Here is a 16,942-nt window from a genome sequence, read left to right as displayed (position 1 = left end):
GTGTAAACAAAGAAGCAAATGTATTCCTTGCAATCAGCTGTATCCTCAAAAATGCCGTTAGCGAGCAGCAGCAAGCCGCCTTCCTCTGGACATCTGATGAGTTACGCCATGAAGTGCACATATACACAGTTGTCATTCACTCTGCTGTGCATAATGGCACCAAAATAACAAAAAAACGAGTCGCGTTGTGTTCACCATGCGTGTTTGTGATGAAGTAAGATGTACACCAATGGACCGGGGTTCAATAGAATCAAGTGAGTGTGAAACCAGACCAATGCTGCGGGGGCCACCGGGAACAATTGCACTCAGAACCGGACCGCAGCAAACGTGCCTAGTGTGAAAGCCCTCTAAGAACAAAACAAAAAGCTTCAGTACAGACTATTTCAAAGACATATCTAAGAAAACAAAGCAGAATATGTAGCTCTGCTCATGAATATCCAATTTACTTGCTACTAATTTCCTTAAAGTTTGTCACTAAACTGGCAAACTTTTGCAAATCCTGTGATTATTTTATCCCCTAAAGCCTGGCGGGTTCCAGGCAAACTGATTAAGAACTTCTTTACTCACAGTAGTTCCATCAAACCAGCCAATCAGATTAGCATATTTCTTGCATCATTCGATTTTTTTCCAGCTTTGTGGGCAAAATGCATCAGTTGGTTATTATACAGACTTTGGGCACCCTTACAAAAATCGAGAGTTCTGGCAAACTTGCCGCAGATTCGACACTCATTAATTTCACATGCAAATAAAATTTGCTGCAAACTCTTCATTGTCGCCAAAGGTTTGCTGCAGAGTCACCACTACTGGTGAAGAGATGCAAACTTCTGGCAAACATTTGCAGTGACTCGCAAGCTCATTTGCATGTGAAAATAATGAGAATGAAACTTGCGAGATTTTTTGTGAGGGTGGTCTGTGGGTATACAGACCACCAATATATTGAATATTGTATAATAGTGCAATATGTGAAGTCCTGTGGTTTTAAAAGTGTATGTGAATCAGAAAGTAATGCAAAGCCACTGCTAGAGAAAATGCACAAATCTTTTAGTTATTGAGATATAGCCCTTGTGACAACTTCCCTGGGACAGCTAAGCCCGGTATAACCTATAATGCCTTTTTAAATTTTGAGCAATCACCATTGCAGGTATCTACAGTATTGGTCTCTAGATGGGTTTGTGGATTCTTTATTAATTGCCAAACCAAGTGGATGGCTGAAATTCAAAATAAACAGTCAACACAGCTGTGTTGTGCCTAATATAAAAAATATATTTTTTAATGGCAACTAGGAGGCTAAATAATATGGTAACACTTTACATTTACATTCCCTTTGTAAAGGGCTTATAAAGGGGTTCGTTGATGATTAATAACTCATCTACAAATACATTATAAATCATTTATGTGCAGTTATAACAACATTAATAAAAAAGGCGACTTTCGTGCAATACCTGCCAAAGAGCCAATTTTTTATTCACATGTTATAATGCTTAGTAAAGGTACTTGTTCACACTTGAATCAAAATCATGAAATGTCATAATTCATCATTTATGGAATAATCCAGCAAAAATAGACTAGTATAAAGATTAAAAGGTGTTTGTATTAATTATTGTAATGTCTATGACAATGACACTTTCCTGGTATGTTAATGTAATATGTTATGTTAATATGTTAATGTAAAAATAACGTGCTACTCTGAGTGGTGTCTTATACAGTCCTCTGTAGGTCTTCATGCTCACACACAACATTGCTAATTCTTTATTGTTTTTAATGGACACATACTGCATGGTGTTTGTGCATGAGTTAACCATTGAATCATTTATTATCAATATTATTAACCTATGAAAATGTGATTCTAAATGAGAACGCCCCCAAAGTCGCCACCTCGTGCCGCCCTGGGTGACTGCCCATGTCGCCCATGCCTAAATCCGCCACTGCTTCCCACATTTTGATGTCTTTCTTTCAGTGATTTTTGATAGGTTAAAGGCCAGTTTATACTTCTGTCAAACCTATGCCGAAGGCTCCATGGAGTGGCCAACGCTGTGGTTTACATTTATAGTTTTGCGTTTTTTTCTGTGTCGTTCTGTGAGTACACAACCAATGTGCTATTAGTGTATTGAGAGAAAATGCCTTCATTTCTGAAATTTCATAAATAAACAAAAGCAATGTAATTTATGGATTCAAGAGTATATATTAAATTATTGTAGCATTAAAAAGGAGTTAATCAAAGTATGTAAACATTTTGAGATGAATTATAATACATGTCTTCAGGCATGTACTATATGTTTGCTTGCTCTAGAGTTGCTTAAATAATGATAAATACATATGTTGCCATATTTGGCTTCTCTGTGCAGAGCAGGAAAAAATGTAATCATCAAATTAATTAATATAGTACTACTCACTTAATGCTGGTTAATTTACAATGCATATAGGCAATATAACCAGCTCTGAACAGTTGAAGTGTTTAGTTTTCCTAACTTTTGAAAAATTATCATTGACTGTACACCATACTGTCAAACATGCGGTCAAAACATCATACAGATCAGAAAGGTCTCGAGTAGAATTTAAATGTTTCCCTGACATACCAAATATATACTGAGCAAAAGTCTAAAGAAAAAAGTACAGTTTTTAATTTGTAGACAGATTAGTATTTTTGCCACACTTTCGCTTGAAACTTCATGAAGCATAAACAGAATCTAAAAACATCAGATGCTCCCCATTAAAACTAACCCAAATACAAGGTAATTTCTTTTGTTAAGTGCAGTGCTGCACAACAGAGTATCGCAGTAGTAATGAAAGCATTGATGAAAACATTTATTCAGTGCTAAAGCAAACTTGCTTGTGAGATATTGCTTAAATATAATGTAAATGTTATTGATATGCTATTAATAATTATAAATATTATTATTACTACTACATTAAATATTAAATTTAGTTATAAAGTAGTAATATATTTATGTCATAATTTTTTCAATTTCACTCAATTTATTGTTTTAGTTAAATTGAGCTTTTATTTTTTGCGTAAAACCGAATGAAGCCCTGTCAGTTGGTGTGTTTTTGACGACAGTTTCTCACCTCCGGATAAGCAGTTCACTATACAGTTATGGCCTGCAAATTAATTATATAAATATATAGTCTGCATGTGCTGCGAGCTTCACAGGAAATGACTGCGTGATGCTCATGATGTGTATGAGTGGCCAGCTTCACATATTCACTTTGAAGTGCACAGCACACAGAGACTGTATATTTATTTGATTAAATCTCAGCCTTTTGTGGTTTAATCATCACACTAAAACATGATTTTAATTTAATAGTGCAAACATACATTAATTGCATCCCAAATATGTCAAATTTCATAATATTCCGCATTCTTTAGTTACTTCTGTTTTATTACAGGATTCCGTGATATCGTCCGTGTTTTCAGCATCGTTGGAATCATGGTGTCTAGGTCGGCTTTGTCGCATGGTTCTATTTTTGAAGAGGTGCATGTCAGGCCATGGTGAAGGTTTGTCGCAAAAGTAGAAATGGGCCTATATAGCCATGCAATGAAGCAGGTATTTAAAAAGAAAAAATGTCTCCCTTTTTCTCCCCAATTTGGAATGCCCAATTCCCAGTGTGCTCTAAGTCCTCCTGGTGCTGTAGTGACTCTCCTCAATCTGGATGGCAGAGGACGAATCTCAGTTGCCTCCACGTCTGAGACGTCAATCCATGCACCTTATCAAGTGGCTTGTTGAGCGTGTTACCGTGGAGACATAGCAAGTGTGGAGGCTTCCCACTATTCGCCCCACCGAGAGCGAGAACCACATTATAGCGACCACGAGGAGGTTACCCCAACGTGACTCTACCCACCATTGCAACCGGGCCAATTTGGTCACTCAGTATGCCCTGAATTCAAACTTGCGACTCCAAGGGTGGTAGTCAGCGTCTTTACCCAGGCCCCCAATGAAGTGGGTATTAAATCAAAGATTACTATCATTAAAAATCTTCTTCCCTTTAGGTTTTTCAGGACTGTGGATGAGCGCTTTTTGCGTTGTCCAGGTTTTGTATTGAAGTATCAGAAATATCACGCGGGCCAGCGCTCCAAACTTCAGCCGAGAAGAGAGCGCAGCCCAAAACAGCTGCTGAAGCTCAGAGACAAGAGCTCTTCCACAGCTGCCAGAGAACACAATGAACTCACCAGCACAGGTGAGCCGCAGTGGGTTTATATGTGTTTTCACAGGTTGGATGCCATATATAGGATTCATTAATTTATGTAAAACTTGTTCAGCAATTTCCATTTTCAGGGCTTGATATTAAGCTTTTCTTTCGGACAAGTAAAAATTATTATTTACTGTCACTTGTAATTTTTAGTTTTTGGATTAGTGAAAATGAACCCAGATGTCTTTGGATTCATACTGTACCTGGCCTTGAAATTTACGTTTTCTGGTCTGATTTAGTTGTGATAGGTGTCAGAAGTGCTGCCATTACATTAACTTTATATTGTGAATATAACCCTGATAAGCAAAACAGACTGCAGATTAAAAGTGCCTTAAACTTTGCTGTTTTAATCACAATCAGTGCGTGTCTTGCTTTCTTGTCTGCTGTGCATGAAAATCAGCATTCAGAATTCTAGAGAAATTGTTTCCTGCAATTGTGATTCTTGTGAAAATACATTTATGTTGCCTCTGTACTGCATTTATTCTTTTAAAAGTCTGTTAGTGCACCTTCCCCTTCTGTCGCTCTCTCCACGTTGTGTCGGAGAAGCGACACTAGGGGTCTCTCTTGAGCGCCGATATTCACCTCTGATCTTATTGAAAAGGGCCAATGGGAGTTGGCAGTCGGTATTTGCATATCCCGCCCCCTGCATCGGAGAGTGCGGTGTCTGATGCTGAGGACTCCCCTGGACTGCCGCCTTCGGGCCAGCAGGCCCAGGCTGAGGCCGACGCTCAGATGTCCGACATGCTTGCCCGGGCCGCCTTGAGCGTGGGGTTGGACTGGAACCCTCCATCCTCCCCACAGCCTTCTTGGTTGGATGATTGGTTCCTGGGGGCAGCGCGCCGTTCTCGGCCTCGCATTCCCCCGGTCCCTTTCTTCCCGGAGGTGCATGATGAGCTGATGTCTATGTGGAGAGCCCCGCTCTCCGCTCGTCTAGGTGCCACCCGCTCCACTCTCTCCACCCTCGACGGCGGAGAGCGCCACGGGTACGACGCGATTCCCCAGGTTGATAGGGCAGTTGCGCACCATCTATGCCCGGTAGCCCTACCTCCTGGCGGGATCAGCCCGTACTCCCATCCAAGCCCTGTAGGACAACATCCTCGCTAACGCGAGGCCTACACTACGGCTGGACGCGCTGCCTCCGCCCTGCATGCAATGGCCCTCCTGCAAGTCCACCAGGCCAAAGCTCTCAGAAACATGCACGGGGGTGGACCTGATCCTGATGTGCTGCAGGAACTCCAGGACCCGGAAGGCTCCCAAGCGTTCCTGAGACAGCCGACCCAGAGCCGAAGACGTTAGCTCCGGAGGTGGTAAGACCGCTCCGTCCCCCGGTGGAGGGCCGGGAGGAGAATCCTTTGTTTTTTCATTTGCCACACCCCTGACGGGGCTGTGGTACCCACATTCTCAATAAAAGAGCTATTTCCTTTGCCTCTGGGTCACCTGGCCCGCAAATGCCGTTCTCACGGCAATGTGCTTTCAGATCACAACAGTCCCGGTACACCGGACGTGGCGATCCCGCCTTCCGCCTGCCCACGACTGTCCCCCAGCTGGCCGGTTCAGACGAGTCCAGAGGACGCCAACATCAGACATCCTCCTCAGTCAAGAACCCGCCCCCTGCCGGGCGCGCGGAGCAAGGTAAGTGCTTTGAGTCTATTCTCAGCACCTCAGCCTCAGGCCGCAACGAAGCCGCCCGATGCTGCATTACCTGTTCCGCCCGCTGCGAGGCCCGCCGGTACGTCCAAAATACTGCGTCCCTTTGGTGCCCCTAAGCGCCAGAGCTGGGAAGCGTGGCTTTAGCTTCCCAACGCATCACGCTGGCTGCACCGGACCATTCGACTCGGTTATGCAATTCAGTTTGCCCGGCTCCCGCCCCCCTTCAGGGGCGTCCGCATTTCCGCAGTACACGGCGAGCACGCCAGTTCCCTGCGCACAGAAATTGCGACCCTCTTAGCCAAGGGCGCGGTAGAGCCCGTCCCTCCAACCGAAATGAGGAAGGGTTTCTACAGCCCTTACTTCATTGTACCCAAGAAAGGCGGCGGCTTATGACGGCCGTGTGACGTGTCTACCACTTTTCCTCCGCAAGAAAAAGGGCACGTGTGGTCTCCGCAGGGTCTGGGTAAGACCCCCTTCCCTATATGCGTGTAAGGGCCCCGGCCGTGATTGCTCTATGCGAGAAACATAGAGAGAAAAGAGGCCCAGCCAGGCTGGCCCGTTCCCATGTTGGCAAACATCGCCTTGTTCCCCTCCCAGGGTAACTAGAAGGACTCAGATGTTCTTATGGGGCATTGGGGAAGGGTACGTGCAGCCAGGTACAGACGATGCGTGACACTGGATGAAATCCCTGCCCGCCTCTGTATCGGTGGTCCACGTACAAGGTTCAGCGCATGGCAAGATTGGAATGGGTCCCCTAGTGTCGCTTCTCCGACACAACGTGGAGAGAGCGACAGAAGGGGAACGCTTGGTTACGTATGTAACCTCCGTTCCCGAGGGAGGGAACGACATGTTGTGTCTTTCCTCCGCCATGTCACTGAACCGAGCCACTGTTGTGGCCGGACCATTTCCGGCTCCTCAGAAAAATCCTGAATGAACTACCGTATTTGCGCCGCTTAAATACCCGTATGTCCGGGGGCGGGATATGCAAATACCGACTGCCAACTCCCATTGGCCCTTTTCAATAAGATCAGAGGTGAATATCGGCACTCAAGAGAGACCCCTAGTGTCGCTTCTCCGACACAACGTGTCGTTCCCTCCCTCGGGGAACGGAGGTTACATACGTAACCAAACGTTTTCTGAACTGTGTTTGCAGAGGACTTCTTTGACCATATTTTAACATTGTGTGATTGTCATGGACAAGCATTAATGACGATCCCTGCTTATGTCTATGTATCGTGTTAGCTGAATAACAAGCATGGCCTCCATTTAAACACTAGTACACTGAAACTCCTTGACCATAGTGAGTGAAACATCATCAAAGCTTCGTAGAATTTCACTTCGAAGCTCAGTAATCATTCAATTAGAGTGTCTGTCATGGCATCTTAGATATTATATTTTAAGATATAAAATCCAAATTTTCTATTCCACTATTCAATTCATTTTCTGATCCATAAATGTACATGGATTTGAATTTTTTTCAAATAAAATTTGATTGTGCATAATTCAAGTATTAGAAAAGGACTGTGGGACCACAAGTCTACCACAGGTCTAACAGATTACATGAGGGAAAAGACACAAGATTACACTGATTCACAGTAGGAAAAAATATTTTGGTCCATGAATGTAATTTCTTTAAATAATTCTCTATTCCATAGTGACTGATGAGAATAACAGGGGATTTGCCTGCTCTCACTGTACACTCAATAACATTAACTTTCTGATTGAGAGCAGTCTGGTTCCAAAAGTATTCCCATTCATATTCTCCATAGGCAAATTTATTTCTAATGTTGTCTTAAAGATATTTATATCTAGACTATATACTTAATGTTAACCAATACCCTGTGGTTTTGAAAACTGGTATTCACAGTCATTTTTGACCAGACAATGTGTAACCATTTTTTTAATGATGATAATTTATTTTTCCCTGAAGAACAATAAAATGCTTCTATTCTTTTAGGATTTTAGCTTATTTTATCTCATTTACATGTACTTTTCTAAATTTTACCATTAATTTGCATATAAAAATTATCTAATTTTTGAATAAATAAATAAAATAAAATAAATAAATAAATCAATTTCACAACATACATTCTATAAGTTGAAACTTGAAGAAAATATGAGAATGTGACATAAATTGTTGGCAGATTGCTGCCATCTGGTGAACAAAATATAAATAATATGACATGAAAACGACTCGGTTACTAACGTAACCTCGGTTCCCTGAGAGGAGGGAACGAGTATTGCGTAAGTAGCTTACGCTATGGGAAAACTCCGTTTCTCGAGAAATATTGAAGTCTTTATGTAAAACGCATTGCAGCTGCACAGCAGACAGCAATGAGCGAGGCAGCTCATTGACGGGGCGACTCTGAACGCGCAACCAATGAGCGCGCTTCGCACTCGCGCGCTCAGAGCCCGCCAAGATGGGCATGGCTAAGGCTATATATTAGGCACCCCGTCATGAGAGTTCTTTAGGTTCAGTCGACTGAAGCGACTGACCAAGCACAAGCACGGCAGCTTACTCTCAGGGAACCGAGGTTACGTTAGTAACCGAGTCGTTCCCTCTCGAGAGGTCTCTCCTATTGCGTAAGTAGCTTACGCTATGGGAACACCATGCAAAACGCTGTGCGTGCTGACTTCGCTCTATAAAGCCAGAGGCAGATGCCTGAGCCTTAAAGCAAAGTGATTATTCAACGAGCCGGCCAATGGCGAAGCTATATAATGGGATAATACAGAGCCTTTTGCCCCAAGGTGGCCCATGTTGGGGCGCTCATTGTAAAAACACAAGCACATATCTTATGTACTGATTTTTCTATTTACTGATATGCATAAAAAACCCTGTAAGTCAGTCAGAGACGGACCTTATAAGGGAAGAGATAATGCTCAGCATATACATACTCCAGTCCATACTACAGTCAGGCTGATAGAATGTTGGAATGCAATGAGGGGACCTGTAGGTTATAAAACCTGATAAGTGTCGAAGGCGAGGCCCAGCCTGCCGCCGCACAAATATCCTCAATGGGTATCCCACTCGACCACGCCCACGAGGAGGCCATGCTCCTCGTAGAGTGAGCTCTGACGCCTAAGGGGCATTGAAGGCCCTTGGCTTCATAAGCCAGCGTTATAGCATCTACTATCCAGCGCGATATTCTTTGCTTTGAAACTGCGAGCCCTTTAGTGCGGCCGCCAAAGCATACTGAATAATTTTTCCGTCTGTCTGAACGAGGCAGAACGCTCCAAGTATACTCTGAGCCCTGACCGGGCAGAGTAAATTAGCGTCGCTTTCGTCTGCTGGAGACGATAGCGCTGCCAGAGATATCACCTGTACTCTGAAGGGTGTGGAGAGCACTTTAGGAATATACCCGTGCTTTGGCCTAAGGACAACTCTGCAGTCGTTAGGTCCAAATTCCAAGCAAGCAGCGCTTGATGACAGCGCGTGCAGGTCGCCCACTCTCTTGACTGAGGCGAGTGACAGCAAGAGCGCAGTTTTGAGCGAGAGCTGTTTAAGGTGCACGGTTCGGAGAGGTTCGAACGGGGCACTCTTGAGTGCGTCCAGGACCGTGGCCAGGTCCCAGATCGGTACCGAGGGGGGGCGAGGAGGGTTCATTCTCCTAGCGCCTCTTAGGAAATGAATGATTAGGTCGTTTTTCCCTAATGAGCGTTCTTTATCAGGATTGTGTGATGCTGCTATGGCAGCCACATAGACTTTCTCCGTAATGCTCGCAGCATGAGCTGGAGAAATGTTTGAAACTTTATAGATAGTGTTTACGGGTGGGGGTGCATACATTGTAATAGGCACGCGCACCACTTTCATAAAGCTTCCCGTTCTTAGCGGGGAGTTTCTTGGCTCGCGCGTCGCATCTGTGATGCTCGCGGCATGAGCCAGAGAACTGTTTGAAACTGTATGGGCAGCGCTTATGGGTGGGGGTGCATATACCGTAGTAGGCACGCACGCCATTTTCATAAAGGGGGTTTTTGGGCATGCATACAGTGTTTGTGGGTAGGGGTGCATGCATGACAGCAGGCACGCGCACTACCTTTATAGTATTTCCCGCTTTTACTGGGGAAGTGTTTATAACTGTGGGAACAGTGCTTGTGTGTAGTGGTGCATACATGACAATAGGCACACGATCCACATTTATGGGGCATCCAGCTTGAGCTGGGGAAGTATTCGGCACTGTTTGGACAGTATTGATATGTGGGAATGCGCACTTTAGTGTGGACACGTGACCCCTTAGTGACACAGGCAGAAAATGACTCTTTTTGTGATTTATGTGTGTTGCCGTTAAAACGGCGTTTGATTGCAGGTGAGCGAGTTCTGTGACTGGCCCATTGACTGCTGTACAGACATTTCCAGCCGCCTGTAAGGGGACTGGGTAATGCCTTGCAGGAACCACTCGTCCAGCCGGCTGCGGGCGGGTTCTTCCGGAGAAGACCAGTCGAGCCCGAGGTCTTCCACGGCTTTGGACAGGATGCGGACGATCTCTGAGTCCATGCTGGTGCCCCTGCTCGTGTCCGCAAATGTCGACGGTGCAGGGTAGAAGGCCGAGCCCGGCCAGTCGTCGGATGCAGCGTCAATGGAAAGGCTGTCATCCTTTTCACCGTCGTCCCCTGACGCGCCGCTCCGGAGGGGTGCTGGTCTACCTGCGTGAATTGAACTGGCGGCAGGGATTCCTCGGGTGGTGGTGAAGCAAGCGGGGACTGGCCCGGCGTGAAGTCACTGAAGTCCGCGTGCTCTGGCGGCCTCCGTGAGTGGCGCTTTTTCGCAGCTCGAACAGAGGGGATGGCAGCACGGTGGTGGCAGGCTCGTTCGCGGCGAAGGCGGCAAAGCGAGCGCGCAGCTCGGTGAGGCCCAGGGAGTCACATTCGGGGCATCCGCCTCGAGTGAGAGCAGCTTCTGTGTGTTCAGGTCCCAGGCAGAGAGCGCAGAAAATGTGACGGTCCCCGTCAGGAAGAGGGCCTCTGCACGAGGCGCAGGTCGAAGGCATTGGAAACAACGCCTCGAATTTGCTCTTTTACTAAATGACAAAAAAGTGTCGCAGAGGCAAACACTTGCAAAGTAGCTTAGTAAAAGGATATCAAGGTGATGCGCGCCAGATGGCGTAGCAGAAGGCTTTGAAGGCGGCTGAAGGCACCGGCGTCCTCGTAGCAGTCCTGCTGTAGGCTTGTCGACGGCGGCAAAAAGACTCCAATAATCCGGAGGATCCAGCGAAGAGAAGGTCTTTGCTGAAGGAGATTAAATCTAAAGAACTCTCATGACGGGGCGCCTAATATATAGCCTTAGCCACGCCCATCTTGGCGGGCTCTGATCACGCGAGCGCGAAGCGCGCTCATTAGTTGCACGTTCAGAGTCGCCCCGTCATTGGTTCGAGTAAGTTGCCGCAGCACAGCCAATGACCGAGCTGCCTCGCTCATTGCTGTCTGCTGTGCAGCTGCAATGCGTTTTACATAAAGACTTCAATATTTCTCGAGAAACTGAGTTTTCCCATAGCGTAAGCTACTTACGCAATAGGAGAGACCTCTCGAGAGGGAATCATGTTATTGCTGTAGCCACCTAATGTGTAGTCTGATGGTTTGTAAACTAATTTTATATTTTATTACAAGATATGCATTTGAATATACACTGTCGGCCAAATGTTTGGAATAATGTACAGATTTTGCTGTTTCGGAAGGAAATTGGTACTTTAATTCACCAAAGTGGCATTCAACTGATCACAAAGTATAGTCAGAACATTACTGATGTAAAAAAAAACAGCACCATCACTATTTGAAAAAAAGTCATTTTTGATCAAATCTAGACGGCAGCATCACTCCAACATCTTATCCTTGAGTAATCATGCTAAATTGATCATTTGGTACTGGAAAATCACTTGATATTATATCAAACACAGCTGAAAGCTATTTGGTTCATTAAATGAAGCTTAACATCGTCTTTGAGTTTGTTTTGAGTTACCACAGTATGCAATAGACTGGCATGTCTTAAGGTCAGTATTAGGTCAAAAATGGCAAAAAAGAAGCCACGCTCTCTAGAAACTCATCAGTCAATCATTGTTTTGAGGAATGAAACCTATACAATGCTTGAAATTGCCCAACAAACTGAAGATTTCATACAAAGGTGTACACTACAGTCTTAAAAGACAAAGGACAACTGACTCTAACAAGGACAGAAAGAGATGTGGAAGACCAGATGTACAACTAAACAAGAGGATAAGTATATCAGAGTCTCTAGTTTGAGAAATAGATGCCTCACATGTCCTCCGCTGACAGCTTCATTGAATTCTACACGCACAACACCAGTTTCACATACAACAGTAAAGAGAAGACTCAGGGGTGCAGGCCTAATGGGAATAATTGTAAAGAAAAAGCCACTTTTGAAACAGAAAAACAAAAAGAAAAGTTTTGAGGGGGCCAATAAACACAGACATTGGACAACAGATAATTGGAAAAGAATGTTATGGATCTTAACCCCATTGAGCTTTTGTGGGATCAGCTAGACTGTAAGGTGCGTGAGATGTGCCCGACAACCATGGCAAGTGTGGTGTTAAATGTCACCTGAGTATCTGGATAAACTGACAGCTAGAGTAACAAGGATCTGCAAAGCTGTCATTGCTGCACATGGATGATTTTTTGATGAGAACTCTTTGAAGTTGTTTAAGAAGTTCTGAATGTTTTTTCAAATTGTAATAGTAATTCTTCACATTATTAATGTCCTGACTATACATTGTGATCAGTTAAATGCTACTTTGGTGAATAAAAGTAAAAATGTCTTTCCCTAACAGCAAAATCTGTACATTATTCCAAACTTTTGGCAGCCATTGTATATTTAGACATTATCAAACTATTATTTGTCAAAGTTTATCATTTTAAAATTGATTTGAAGTGTCAGTTTTTGCAGTTAATGTCATTATGCTTGCAATCAAACCTGACCATGGTGTTACAAAGAGAAGACACAGAATTAGCATTTTTCTACCAACAATTTATTTTAAACATAAAAAGTAAATGCATAATAATGTCAAGAAAATTAACATCAAGTAACAGCAAAAGTTTAAAACAGAAGAATGAGAGTAAACATTTAGCAATTTCAAAAGAATCTGTCACAGTTACTGTTGTAACCTCCGTTCCCTGAGGGAGGGAAGAAGACGTTGTGTCGTATGAAGTGACACAAGGGGTCTTCCTTGGGAGCCTCGCATACCTCTGAACTTGAGAAAAGACCAATGAGAAATTGGCAGACAGAATTTGCATGTCCCGCCCCCGGACATACGGGTATAAAGGGAAGCGGGCGTGTGTCTGTTAGTCAGGTTTTTAAACTGAGGAGCCGAGAATACGGCCATTTACAGCGGAAGATCTAGTGTTGTGGCATAAGGGACACAACATCTCGTTCCCTCCCTCAGGGAACGGAGGTTACAACAGTAACCGTGACATTCCCCTTCTGTCACTCACTCGATGTTCTGTCGAATGAAGTGACACAAGGTGTCCCATTCAAAAGCACCATTCACTAGCCCGTGTTACGTGAACTGCTGACACAGGTGCAAGCAAGCTGTTGCATGCTAGAAGCAACTGTATTGGCCACACGTAACCCTCCCCAATGCCCCCAGAAAAGGTGTCATATACAGACCTTAGGTTCCCAGCACCCCTGAAGGCGAAACAGGTGCTACATGACCAGCATGGGAGCAAGCCTGCCAGCCGCAGCCTTTTCTATCTCTATGTCTCTTGCATAGAATGTAAAGCGGCTGTGGTTGTGGAAATACATCACAGGGAGTTGCCTGAAGAGGGAATTATGCCTGTGGAGCCCTACCCCAGTACAGAACACTTGTGGCTCGTAGTGGGTCTGGTCACAAATTGCTCCGCTGAATTTGCAGGCCAGAAGGCTAGGGAAGAAGAACATCTATAAAGTGCACTGGATCAACTTGGTGATGGGCTTTAGGTGAAAGCGGAACACCCAGTCACCCAAGCGCCTGGGTCATTTGATTTATGACGGTGAAACATTCCAAACTGAAAGGCTGTTTTTTTTCCTAGATCCAGATATATTTTGTTTAAATTCTTCATGCATATATAATCTTACAGCCGAATCGTATAGTCCTGGTCAACCAGCGCGATGGGTTAGACAGCGAAATCCACGCATCCAGACTCAGCGCGAGGTGCACTAACGGGATGATCACTTTTGACGTACCGGGTGGGGCTTCGCGAATGGGGGGAGCAAAAACGCGTCCCAAGGCTTGGGTGCTGAGAAAAGACTTGTTAGAGACAGGTTAGAGACTGAGGAAGAGGTCCTGGAACGGTGTCTTATGCAGGCTCATCAGTGCCGGCCTGCTGGGGATGGACAGTCGCGGGTCCGGAGGCGAGGTGTCCAGGGAGCCGGGACTGTAGGTTTTTGGAGCCGGGGCGCCGTGAGAATGGCGCGTACCGGCTGGATGACCGAGGGAGTGAGGAAATTGCGCTTTTATTGAGAATGAAGGGGGTGTGGTGAAAGAAAAAAAGGAAAATTAAGATTTTCCGCCCAGCCCTCCACCGGGGGACGGAGTGGTCCTGATACCAGCTCCGGAGTGAATGTCTGACTGCCTGGGTCGTCTGGCTCAGGAACGCTTAGGGGCTTTACAGGTCCTAAAGGGGGTCCTGGAGACTGGGAGCATATGCCGCCTGCGGGGTGCTCAATGCTGGATCTGAGAGCTGGGCCCGGGTTGAGGCGGAGCTGGTGGTTGTTTAGGTGGGCAGGTGGAGCACGGGCTGCACTGGGGTGGCGCCGTGGCATGATATGGCTAGGAGCGGCGGCCTGATCCGAGGTACCAATCATCAAGCCGTGAGGGCTGTGGGGAGGACAGAGGGTTCCAGTCCAAACCCACACTCACGGCAGCCCGGGTAAGCAGGTCGGCCATCTGCGAGTTGGCCTCAGACTGGGCGGGCTGACCCGAATGCGGCAGGCAAGTCGAGTCCTCTGCGTCTGACGCTTAGACACTCTCCAATGCAGCGCCGATGTCCTCATCCAATTTCGAGGCTCAAGGGAGAATGCCTGGACGGAAGCGAGCGAGCGTGCCAGGGGCCGGGTGGTTCGTGGGGATTTACCCCGTTCTCATCCCCAAGTCACCTTTATTGCCAGCCGGGTCATCCTCAATACCGTGAGAAGAAGGAGCGACGTGGGGGGGTGGCCGAAGTGGCGTTCACCTTAAGAAAGGAGATCCGCGACCGCAACGCTGCCATGGTCATGTTCTCGCAATGAGTACATGAGCCATCCACAAACTCCACCTCAGTGTGATTGCTGTCCAGGCACACGAGGCAGCATCTGTGATCGTCGATCTTGGAGAGATAACGACCGCATCCAGGAACTACACAGATGCGGAAAGGAATCTTTAAAAAGACGTGACCTGAAAAGGACGTTCAACGCCTGCTCGTGTATTGCTCTTTTATGAGTGAAAACAAACTCTTTTAGAGAAATCAAAACTCATTTAGGAGGGGAAAACACTCTTTTAGACAGAGAAAGCACTGTCGAAGCACCCAGGGGCGTGGACTGCACTGCGTGCAGAGAGAGAGAACGCCGCTGGAAATGCGCCGTAGGATCCAACAACAGTGCTTCTTGCCAACAGAGATGAGTGGAACAGTGGTGAAACTTCCGCTTGCTGCTGAACAACCACTCGCTTCCGAAGAAAAAATCTGACTGACAGACACACGCCCGCTTCCCTTTATACCCGTATGACTGGCAGGCCATGCAAATTCTGTCTGCCAATTTCTCATTGGCCTTTTCTCAAGTTCAGAGGTATGCAAGGCTCCCAAGGAAGACCTCTTGTGTCACTTCATTCGACACAACTTCGAGTGAGTGACAGAAGGGGAACTCCATTTATTGATGTCCTGGTTCTGTGTGTGTGTGTGTGTGTGTGTGTGTGTGTGTGTGTGTGTGTGTGTGTGTGTGTGTGTGTGAGAGAGAGAGAGTGTGTTCTGGATTGTGAATGTGTTTTCATCTCAACCTTTAATTTCTGAGTGTGTATGTTTAGCAATGTGACTGATTATTGTTTTCTCTTTTTTACAAATGTAAAAATGGGCTCTGTGTTATTGTCTCATCAGTTAATTTGTGTGTGTGTGTGTGTGTGTGTAAGTGTGTTTGTGTATGTATTTTTTGTAGTAAGGATGTTTTAGGGTGTCTTTTTTTTTCCTGCATTGTGGCCGATTTATTGATTGTATTTGACAGATCAAAATATTGCTCTGTTTTTTGGTCTTTCCCATTCATTTTCAATGGTCAGTCAATTTTGACATTGAATATCAAAAGTGTAGTTTATTTTTTTAATTTTATGAGCACTTAGACTAATCCAAAAAAAGCCCAATTATTTTGTATATTCAGATGGATTTGTGTAAAAAATGACAGAGTACCATAAAAGTTTGTTTTTTTTCCTCCCCAATTTGGAATGCCCAATTTCCAATGCGCTCTAAGTCCCCGTGGTGGCATTGTGACTCGCCTCAATCTGGGTGGCGGACAACGAATCTCCGTTGCCTCCACCTCTGAGACTGTCAATCCGCGCATCTTATCACTTGACTTGTTGAGCGCGTTACCGCAGAAACCTAGCACGTGTGGAGGCTTCATACTATTCTCCGCAACATCCACACACATGTGCCGCACCGAGAGCGAGAACCACATTACACTGAAAGACTGCCGAAATTGGTATAGAGAATTATAATATTTTACTGGTATTGGTACAGACTACTCAAGTTTTGGTATCGTAACAACCCTAGTTGTGTGTATGTTGGTTAAATGATTTGGGTAATTCTTTCAATTTTTTTTTTACTATTATTAAAAACTACACTACAGTTATATGAGTATCTGTGAATTTCATTTCATTTTAATTCTTGTTACTTCATCTAATTCTATTTAGAATTCAGCATTCTGTTTGCTACCTCAAATGTTCAAATGCAGGAATTTAAAAGGCATTCTTAATTCAGTTCTAAATGGTGAAGAACCCTGAAATCTACTTTTGAGTAGGCCTGTGTGAAAGTCATGTGTGCATGTATGCTTGCGCTGTAGACGGGCACATGTCTGTTTTTGAGTTGGCTACAAATCAGATGTGACGTGTTGAGAAGCTTTTGCCTCCCCTCCATCTCACAGGCAGTTTTGTGCCTGTGAGAT

The 16,942-nt window shown here is 45.2% G+C and overlaps 1 protein-coding gene across 1 annotated transcript in view; it reads left to right on the top strand.

Annotated features, from left to right (window-relative positions):
• Positions 1-16,942, top strand: part of LOC127620707 (periphilin-1-like) — a 45,915-nt gene that overhangs the window by 18,126 nt on the left and 10,847 nt on the right. The window lies entirely within an intron of this gene.

The sequence above is a fragment of the Xyrauchen texanus genome, chromosome 27, assembly GCF_025860055.1.
Source record: "Xyrauchen texanus isolate HMW12.3.18 chromosome 27, RBS_HiC_50CHRs, whole genome shotgun sequence".
NCBI classification, from domain to species: Eukaryota; Metazoa; Chordata; class Actinopteri; order Cypriniformes; family Catostomidae; genus Xyrauchen; species Xyrauchen texanus.
The sequence above is the reverse complement of the archived record's forward strand: the minus strand, read 5'-3'. Positions and strand labels throughout refer to the sequence as shown.